General features: G+C 31.6%; 1 pseudogene; it reads right to left on the bottom strand.

Annotated features, from left to right (window-relative positions):
- Nucleotides 1-6593: 6593 nt before the first annotated feature.
- Nucleotides 6594-8806, bottom strand: LOC114739103 (probable L-gulonolactone oxidase 6; annotated as a pseudogene).
- Between the last annotated feature and the right edge of the window lie 17 nt (nt 8807-8823).

The following is an 8823-nucleotide window of genomic DNA, read 5'->3' as shown; positions in this document are numbered from 1 at the left end:
GTAAACTTTGGTCGTTGGTAAAGCATGCATGGCCCCTGCGAGATGTGTGTTTATATAGAGAGATTGGGACAACGGTACAGAAATGAAGGGTACTGAAATTGACTGCTAACATAAATATGCTATTAGTCAGAGTATGATGAACTCATCGTATCATAAATTATCAACGAATGACGATACAATAATTTTATTACAACTCATTATTAGGCATTTATGTGCGTGTATTATAGACCTACAGTATATAGTATATACGTATGAAGACTAAAAGCCAGCCCGTTCGCACGTCTATTTGCAAATTTTTATGAGTATAAATATAAATGAGTGGCAGAAGGATTAAGCACGTAAATAATTTAATTTTGCTCCTCGCAAGATCGATGAAGTTTCTTGAGGTGATATTTTTCCACTCTGGAAAGGTATTTTTAATGATGCTTATATAGATGTGTGTATTTAACAAAAATAAGAGATCGATCAATTCAACGCACATGCTAATGTCTTCTTTGGGAAATAAGAGTGAACCTGGGTTGTTGCCCGAAAAGACAATACAGACCGGAGTTTTGGGTTTTATTTTCTTCCTCTTTCTCCTTTTCTTATTTACCCTTAAATTAAAAAAAATGGAAAATTCATATTTAATATTTTTATAAACTGATTATTACAAACATAAATAAATAAATTTGAATTGCTAAAATCTTATCTATACAATTTATAACTGCAACACTGACAAAATAAAAAATTATTTTATAAAATGTTAAATTTGAATTGTCCATTTTTTGATCTAAAGATGGAGATAAAATACTGAGAAGAAACGTAGAAAGAAAAAGGAGAGGGCGGTCTGCGTTGGAAAAATGTGATGTAATTAATAGTAATGTGTAAAAAACTAAACAATAAACTAAACTTAAGCTTGACCAAAGAAAAAAAAACTAAACTTACAAGCAACAAGTTGGACTATTATCATTACTAATATTTTCCTCCAGATTATCCACCCTGGAAACATTACCCTCTTTTTTAGATCGATCCTATAGAAACCGTAACATACTTGTGCATGTAACGTAGAAACTTTGACAAACTACATAATTTATAAAAATAAAAAAATTAATTATATGTAATATTGAAATTAAACATGGGCCTCTCTTGAATCTATCCTGTCTAAATACAAAATGATTATTTTATTTTTATTTATTAATTGAATGATTTGTTACGAAAATAGTAGTGTAATATAAATAAAGAATAAAGAATTTTGAAATATAAATTCTGTTACTACAATTAAATTTAAACGACTCAAATTTAATTTAACATAGGATATCAATCTATTCAAAGGAGATGGCCTGCCTAGTTAGAAGTAATGCGCTATAGAGCCAGTAACTCATTTCCATATAAAAATATTTTTTATTATATAAAAGCTTTTGTCAGAAGTATTATTATTTTTCTAAATATTAGTATTTGCTTTAATATTTTTCACCGAATAAATGACCACCTCTAATCAATGAATTTAATTCATCAAGAATAATTTTAATTTTTCCAAAGTATTAAAAAATTAATTTCAAACTAAATTTCAATCTTTATAAAGTTATTAATGCATGTCTTTATCATAAGGATTGGATAGCATTAAAAATTTTAACAGAATGCGTAATCGATGAGAAGTGCAATTCATTTTTTAAATTTCTTGCAATACACAGGACTTCACTGGTTTCAACAGTTTGAATAATAAATTCACATGTTCAAAATTTGATTTGAAATATATATATATATACAATTTTCTCAAATTTTAATGCTTTTCAAAATCTTAGAAGAATTATAAAATTGGTAGGGTACGGTCATGCATTGTGACGCCGAATATGGAGAAATATGAGTTTGCACTTAGAGAACGTTCAAATTAAAAAGCCCCCCTCGCGATCTCATGGCATCCTCGCTGACGGCCATTCCATTCCGAACTTTCTTCCTTGATATCGTACGGAGACTGCCAAGCGCATCAGCAATTTCGTACAACCAATCACTACGGAGGAAGAAATATACAAAAGCCACTGAAAATCGGAGTTAATATAATTTTATTAGAATATAAAAATATTCATATGTAATTTTCTTCCAAAAGAAAATATTATTTAAATAAAAAATATAATTAATAAGTAAATAGAACATTCATATATAAATCATATATTATCTAACATAACATAGTTAGTTTTTTCTTGTTTAGAGTCAAAACCACAATCATTTATAGTTTATTTCAAAAAAATAATCTCTTACTCGTAGCTAGGTTCAATGAACAAAAGGATTGGACATACTCATTAAGGAAACGAATTTGATCTTAGAGCATGCCATGACGCTTGAGGGAGGCATTTTCAAAGTTAAATGTTAAAACCTCAATTATGGCGCCAAGTAGAACTGGCGTCAAGGATTAGTTTGTTGTCGTAAATTTGGAATATGAGTAAGTTGAACCCCTTTGTTAAAAATTTGTCAAAAAAAAAATCCAATTCATATCCATTCAAGACTTTTAATAAATCAGTAATCAGCATCAATCCAATGACTGATTTATTAAGTTACTCGTTTGACCGAAAAACTCAAGTTTGGTTTTAATTTCATACTAGGAATCCGTTTAGCACAAGACAAGCATTAAAATAATAATAATAATAATAATAATAATAATAATTTATTATTATTATTATTATTATTATTGTTGTTGTTGTTTTCAACCATGAAAAGACGCGCGCACTAGAAGGAAATACAAGGTACATTAAAAAAAAAAAACCGGAAAGATAAAAGACATTTTAACTATAGTCAACTTTATATTACCTTTTATTTTAATATAAGAATTTACAGAGGATTGGATTTGATGTTAAATATAAAACCTTAAATTATTTTGTTTCCTAAATTTGTAATTTTTTTCTAAAATATCTTTATTGATTATTAAGGATTGTTAGGAAAAAAATAGTTCCAAAGCACATGTTAATTGAGAAAAGTCAATACATATTTATTATAATTAATCAATTTAAGTAATTTTTTTAATTTTTTCAACTTAGTTATTTTAGTTATCTAAATTTTCTATTAAGGATCGGAGATAATATTATATTAAGCTACTAGCAAAATTATTGTTATCAAACTTGTGAGTCCACCATCTAAGTTTAACGGTTTTACGTTTCTAACTTGCAAAATTGTGTCAACTTGTTCTTAAACTCATGCTAGTTATAAATTCGGTTAAACTTGCAAGTTTACTCATCTAGTTTATTGTTTTATGTTTTTAGTTTACAAAATTGTGTTATCTTGTTTTTAAACTCATACTAAATTTTGGGGTTAATTATATTTAGTGACTTTATATATGAATTTCATAAAGATTTCTTTGTTAAATATAGTAAATTATGAATGCTGATGGATTTAATTTTAATTATTTGGATTGAAAATATATTTAAATGGAACTAGTGTTCATTTTTATATTTTAATTATTAATTATATACTTTTAATATCAATTTATCAATACACAAATTTTTATGAGTATCTATCTTATGAGTTTGACAACCTTGGCGACAATATTAATGTTCAACTTAATCAATGAAAAAAATAATAGAAAAGGAATTTACAAAATTATTAAATTTCAAACCACGTCTGTTTCTTATGTTTTAACATGTTTTGATCCAAATAGTATCATATTTTTCTAGAAGTTTTTCTTTAAAATTATAAAATTTTTAGGTTGTTTTTATATCATTCTCCCTTAATAATTTGAATAATCTCATTTTTCTAGTTACATTTATATCTCATCAAATATGAAATACTACTTCTGATTCTTAATATAAGAATTTGTTTGATTTTTATTTTGATCATAAATATAAAATCCCAATCCATTTTATTTATCATATTTATCGATTTTTTTTAAGATAATCCTTTTAATATAATATAGTTCTAGGCAATAAATTTGATTAGTAAAAATGTTTTTAAAAAAATAATACCTACTTATTATAAATAGTTAATTTAATTTTTTAATTCATTCAAATTAATTAACTGATTCTTATATTTAGGATAAGTGGTAGTATTTTGAAAAGTCAGCTCTGTAAGTGGTAGTATTTTGAAAAGTCAGCTATGTAGATAAATAAGCGATGAAAGCAACCGTCGCGGATCATCCATACAAGTTACATAACTAGATTTACTCAATTATTTTATTTCTGTCTTGAGTCACATGACTAGATGTCCTCATCAAATCATATCATCATTTTGACACGTTCCACTAACCATCTCAGTTTTCAAAATCACTGATCATATTATTAATATAATATATTATCATCCCTCCCTCCCATTTCTAAGAGCCGTCTGGGTTAAATTTAATTTTAAATATAACATCTTAATTTATTTTATCTTTCATGTATTTATTATAATTAATTAATCTATCTAATTTTTGATAATCTATCCAAATTAACTAGGTAACTTTTATATTAAGAACTAGAGAGAGTAACTTTTAAATGGATCTCTTTTGGGCAAAAAAAAAAAATGCATTGCAGTAATTTTTTTTTTTTAAGACTCAGTGCATTATAATAAATAAGTTAAATTAATTATATAAACTGGATTAGGCTCACAGGTAGGCTAGGTCGTAGGTTTTGCTTGGGATCTAGCGCCGGACTTATCTCTCTCTCTCTCTCTTTATGTGCGTGCGTGTGTGTGTGTTAGTACCAATGTTTTAAAAGCCGGACCGGAAGTCGAACCGGAAAGATCAACGGGTCATGGTTCAATCGGTCGGATCGGTCGGACCGTTCGGTCAGACGACGGTGACGCAATAATTAATTTAAAAAATATATATACATATAATTAGTATATATGAAAAATATCAAATTATTAAATAATTTAGAAATGCATTTAAATAATCTAAAATATAATAAAATCATTGAAAATGGACTAAAACCTTATATATTTAATTTTATGTATGTTTAAAATATTTAATGATATTACAAATTATCAATTCATTCAAATCAAAATATTTTTTTAAAAGATAGATCAAATATCGAAACAAAAAGACTAGCGACTCATGATTTTAACACCACAATATATGAAATTTCAATGAAATAATACTATATGGTTATAACTAGTCTAAAAATATATTAGGATATTTAAGGGGATCAATTTTTTATTTTTCTTCTATTTTTTAAAATTTTTTAGTATTTTTCAGTCAGGCTAAAAAACCGTCCGGTTTTCTGAAAACCGTTCCGGTTCCCGGTCCAACTCCGGTTTCGGCTTAATAACGGCTCAACTCCGGTCCAATCCGGCTCAACTATGTGAACGGTTTTTTGGTCCAAACCGAGCCGTTAACGAGTCCGGGTGACGGTTCAACCGGTCCGACCGTCCGGTCCGGTCCGGTTCTTTAATCATTGGTTAGTACGAGTGTACGACACGCCATTGCATTCACATCATGGGTCAACACAAACGCTGAGAGCCATTGCCTGCAAAGTCCCTGCACGTAGCCAAACGAAAAACGAATTACGTGTAAGAGTCAAGGCCCCGTTAGGTACGCAAACTCATACAATGGTTTTTGAATTTCTGAACAATTAAATTTCATCAAATAGCTTGAATTCAATGTCCACACTAAGACCTTGCATGTGTGATACGCTATTTAATTGGGACTTTAACTTCACAAAGTACGAGCTTTAGCGATGTCGTCAGACTTTTCAATCCACGTGTTTTGAGACATTAAGCTTATGACTTATTTTCTCATGTAAATATATATATGTTCTCTAAATATACAAAATACATTCACATACGCAATGAGTATAAAGGATAAGGATTGTGAGTTAATCGATTCTCCCAATTCAATGTGCTACCACACCACCTTTGCATGCATTAATTCCCTTTGTATGTATATTTGTATGGCTTTTTATCGTCATCCATATCAATTCAAACTTTTAAAGCACACTTTTTAGGTTTATAAGCGAAAATGAAAATAAAAAAAAATGTTTGCATTTTTTTGGGCTAAGAATTCCTTTTTGTTAGGAACATATTGGGCCTAGCCAGAACATCCATATTGGCCCGCTACCTGTTTGCAAAACGTGGGCTTGTATTCAAAGAAAACCATAGCCCTTAGTCTAGTCTTGGTTAATCCATAGAAAACCAAAATTCAAATTCTCGTTGAGAGATATATTCATATTTAATAGCTGATAGTCTATATTTCGGAAAAACAAAGGAATGGCTTTTTGAGATGACTTTTATTTTAAAAGAATAATATTCATTTGTTTAGTAACGGGAACATATGACCTCGTTAATATGACACCCCATGTTATAACTCTTGTAATTAATTACAAAGCCCATCATATGTATGAGAAGAAACCAAAAAAGGGACACAATAATATCAATGTTCATAATAAACTGATTGCACAAGTTCTCATTCTTCAAGTGCTTGGAAAATTTGTAGAATTTATTTAGATACTAAAAGAAGTATATACTTTTGTGCGACTGCAATTTTTAGGAGTACTAAATTTAAGAAAAATCGCATCAAACTGTAAGTACCATGTCACATTACAGGTTACAGACAATTATATATATAGTTCTTTTTATTAAATTTACAACAATTATTATTAATGACAATATAATATTATTCCATGACAAAAGATAATAAAAAACGTAAACACCAAATATAAAATATCACACTATGAAAAGCCCTTCGATCTGAATTATTCTTCCGCTACAAGGTCTTTTTCAGATAAATCTCAGCCTTCGAAAGCACAAACCCTGGCTTCCTTATAAACCTTCCCAGGCCTGCAATAATATTTTTGGTTGGAGCACAATGACGATCCTCTGAACATATGCATAAGCCTTCGAGAGCACATCCATCCCTCATTATCGTCGCATCTTTTCTTAACCCTAAAATCTGATCTGTCCACTCGTTCGAGAAAAGTCCTTGTGGATCATACTTTCTTTTCACAGTTACAAATTTACTTGCATTTGGATACTTCTTGATCACTCCATTGAATGCTAAATTCCTGTTCTTTCCCCAGTGGGGCAACCCTCCATATTTAAACAACCCTATCTGCTCAATCTCCTCAAGAATGTCCTCAAACAGTCTAGGAGCCAGGGGGTCCTTGCTTCTGTAATATAAAAAATCAAAATCCACAGAATCTTTTGTTCTTCCCAAGTAAGCACTTGAAGCTTTGATATAGCGCAGGTGAAAGCCATCATAGAGATCTAATCCACACAGTGCTCGTGGCTCTAATTCAACTAGCTTCTTCACATCTTTGATGAAACTTGAAACATTAGACAAGGAGATGGTGAAGGCCGTTTCGTAAAAGAACGCAAGTTGGAATCTAGAATCCCAGGGGCATACGGTCAGCAACGCGTCTTCTTTACTATCTAGGCATGACCCAGATGATTGCAAGCGATTGTTTTGTCCAATCACTGGGTATCCAGTAAAGTTTGCGCCTATTTATGCATAAAGAAACTAATAAGTTCTGATATTAATGATGGTTAAATCAAGTATGGACGAAGGAAAAAAAATGCTCACAGCGTGTTTGTCAAAATGCGTAAGTGGAAAATTATAAAAAAGGAGCGAGTACGTACCGTTGTTAGTGAAGCCATAAGCAGATGCCTCAGCCGTCCTGATATCCAACTGTGCATCAAGGCATTTTCCTTTAGCGTCCCTTGTTGCTTCTTGAAGTTCCTCTGTTACAGAAAATTCCAACTTCTCCTTAGTTTAGTTTTCTGGAAAGACTTAAAAAATTTTTTATGTGTTATTAATTAAAAAGAACGAAAATTATTTATAAATAACCTGTGCCTCTGATAGTAGTTAATTGAGCAGAGGGAGCAGATCGAAGTGCGAGTAAATCAGAGAGACCATCTCCAGAGCGATTAATAGGCACTCGATCATCAATTCTGAACGCAGCCTTCTTTTGTGAAGGATACCACGACAAATCACCAAACTCGTGCTCTTTCCCAAATCTAATCAATTCATCTCCCAAGTCTGCATCACTCTTCGTCACGTACGTAATTGCTCGCTTAAACATGGGCTCTAATTCGAAGGTGACCTGCAAATTAAAACCACCACCTCTTATATATAACTATATTTTTCTTAATTAAATTTAGTAAAATTGGAATAAAAAACTTATGCAACCGTTGGACAGAAAGAAATCTTCATATAAACATGAACAAATATTGTGCCAGTTAATTTTAAGGTAAAAAAAATTAAATTTATATCACTTGATAACTCAAGTAGTTAAGCACAATGGATGGAGCACAACTCAAGTAACTAATGTAAGAGAGATTGTTCATAATTATGAATTAAATAAGTAAGGAATTTGACCAAACAGAAAATCACATTTGTAAATTAATGGGATGGGAGACACACCTGAGAAACAACTCCGAGAACCCCCAGTGAAACCTTGGCTGCATTTAGTTCTTCATCGGACTCAGTCAGGCTCCTCACCTTCGCATACCCTTCTTCCGCCGTGGCCGGCGTCACAATCCTCATCGACACCACATACTCATGAACCGCACCGCCCTTTCCCCACAAAGAGCTGCCGTGAGCCCCCGTGGCCAACAGTCCCGCCACCGTCAGACCCCACCAATACGGCGTCTGTAACAATGCCAACCCATTCCTCGCCGCCTCATTGATCAGGTCCCTCACAAGGACTCCACTCTCTACCGTCATTCTTCTGTTTTCCACATCAACGTTCACGACACGGTTGAGCTTATTGGTGCTTATTATGATCCCGTCTTGGCCTCCAGGGCACGCAAGCTTGGGGATGCTGTGGGAATGCCTGGTGGCTGCTTTCATTTTTGTGTTGGATTTTGAAGCCGAAGCCACCACGGAAATAAGCTCTTTCTCGGTGGTAGGGTAGAGTACTTTGGATGCTCGGCAAGGGATCCGGT

Source organism: Neltuma alba, unplaced genomic scaffold (genome assembly GCF_004799145.2).
Source record: "Neltuma alba isolate B1F8T4 unplaced genomic scaffold, ASM479914v2 tig00013768_pilon, whole genome shotgun sequence".
In the NCBI taxonomy this organism is placed as follows: domain Eukaryota; kingdom Viridiplantae; phylum Streptophyta; class Magnoliopsida; order Fabales; family Fabaceae; genus Neltuma; species Neltuma alba.
This window is presented reverse-complemented; position numbering and strand designations above follow the sequence as displayed.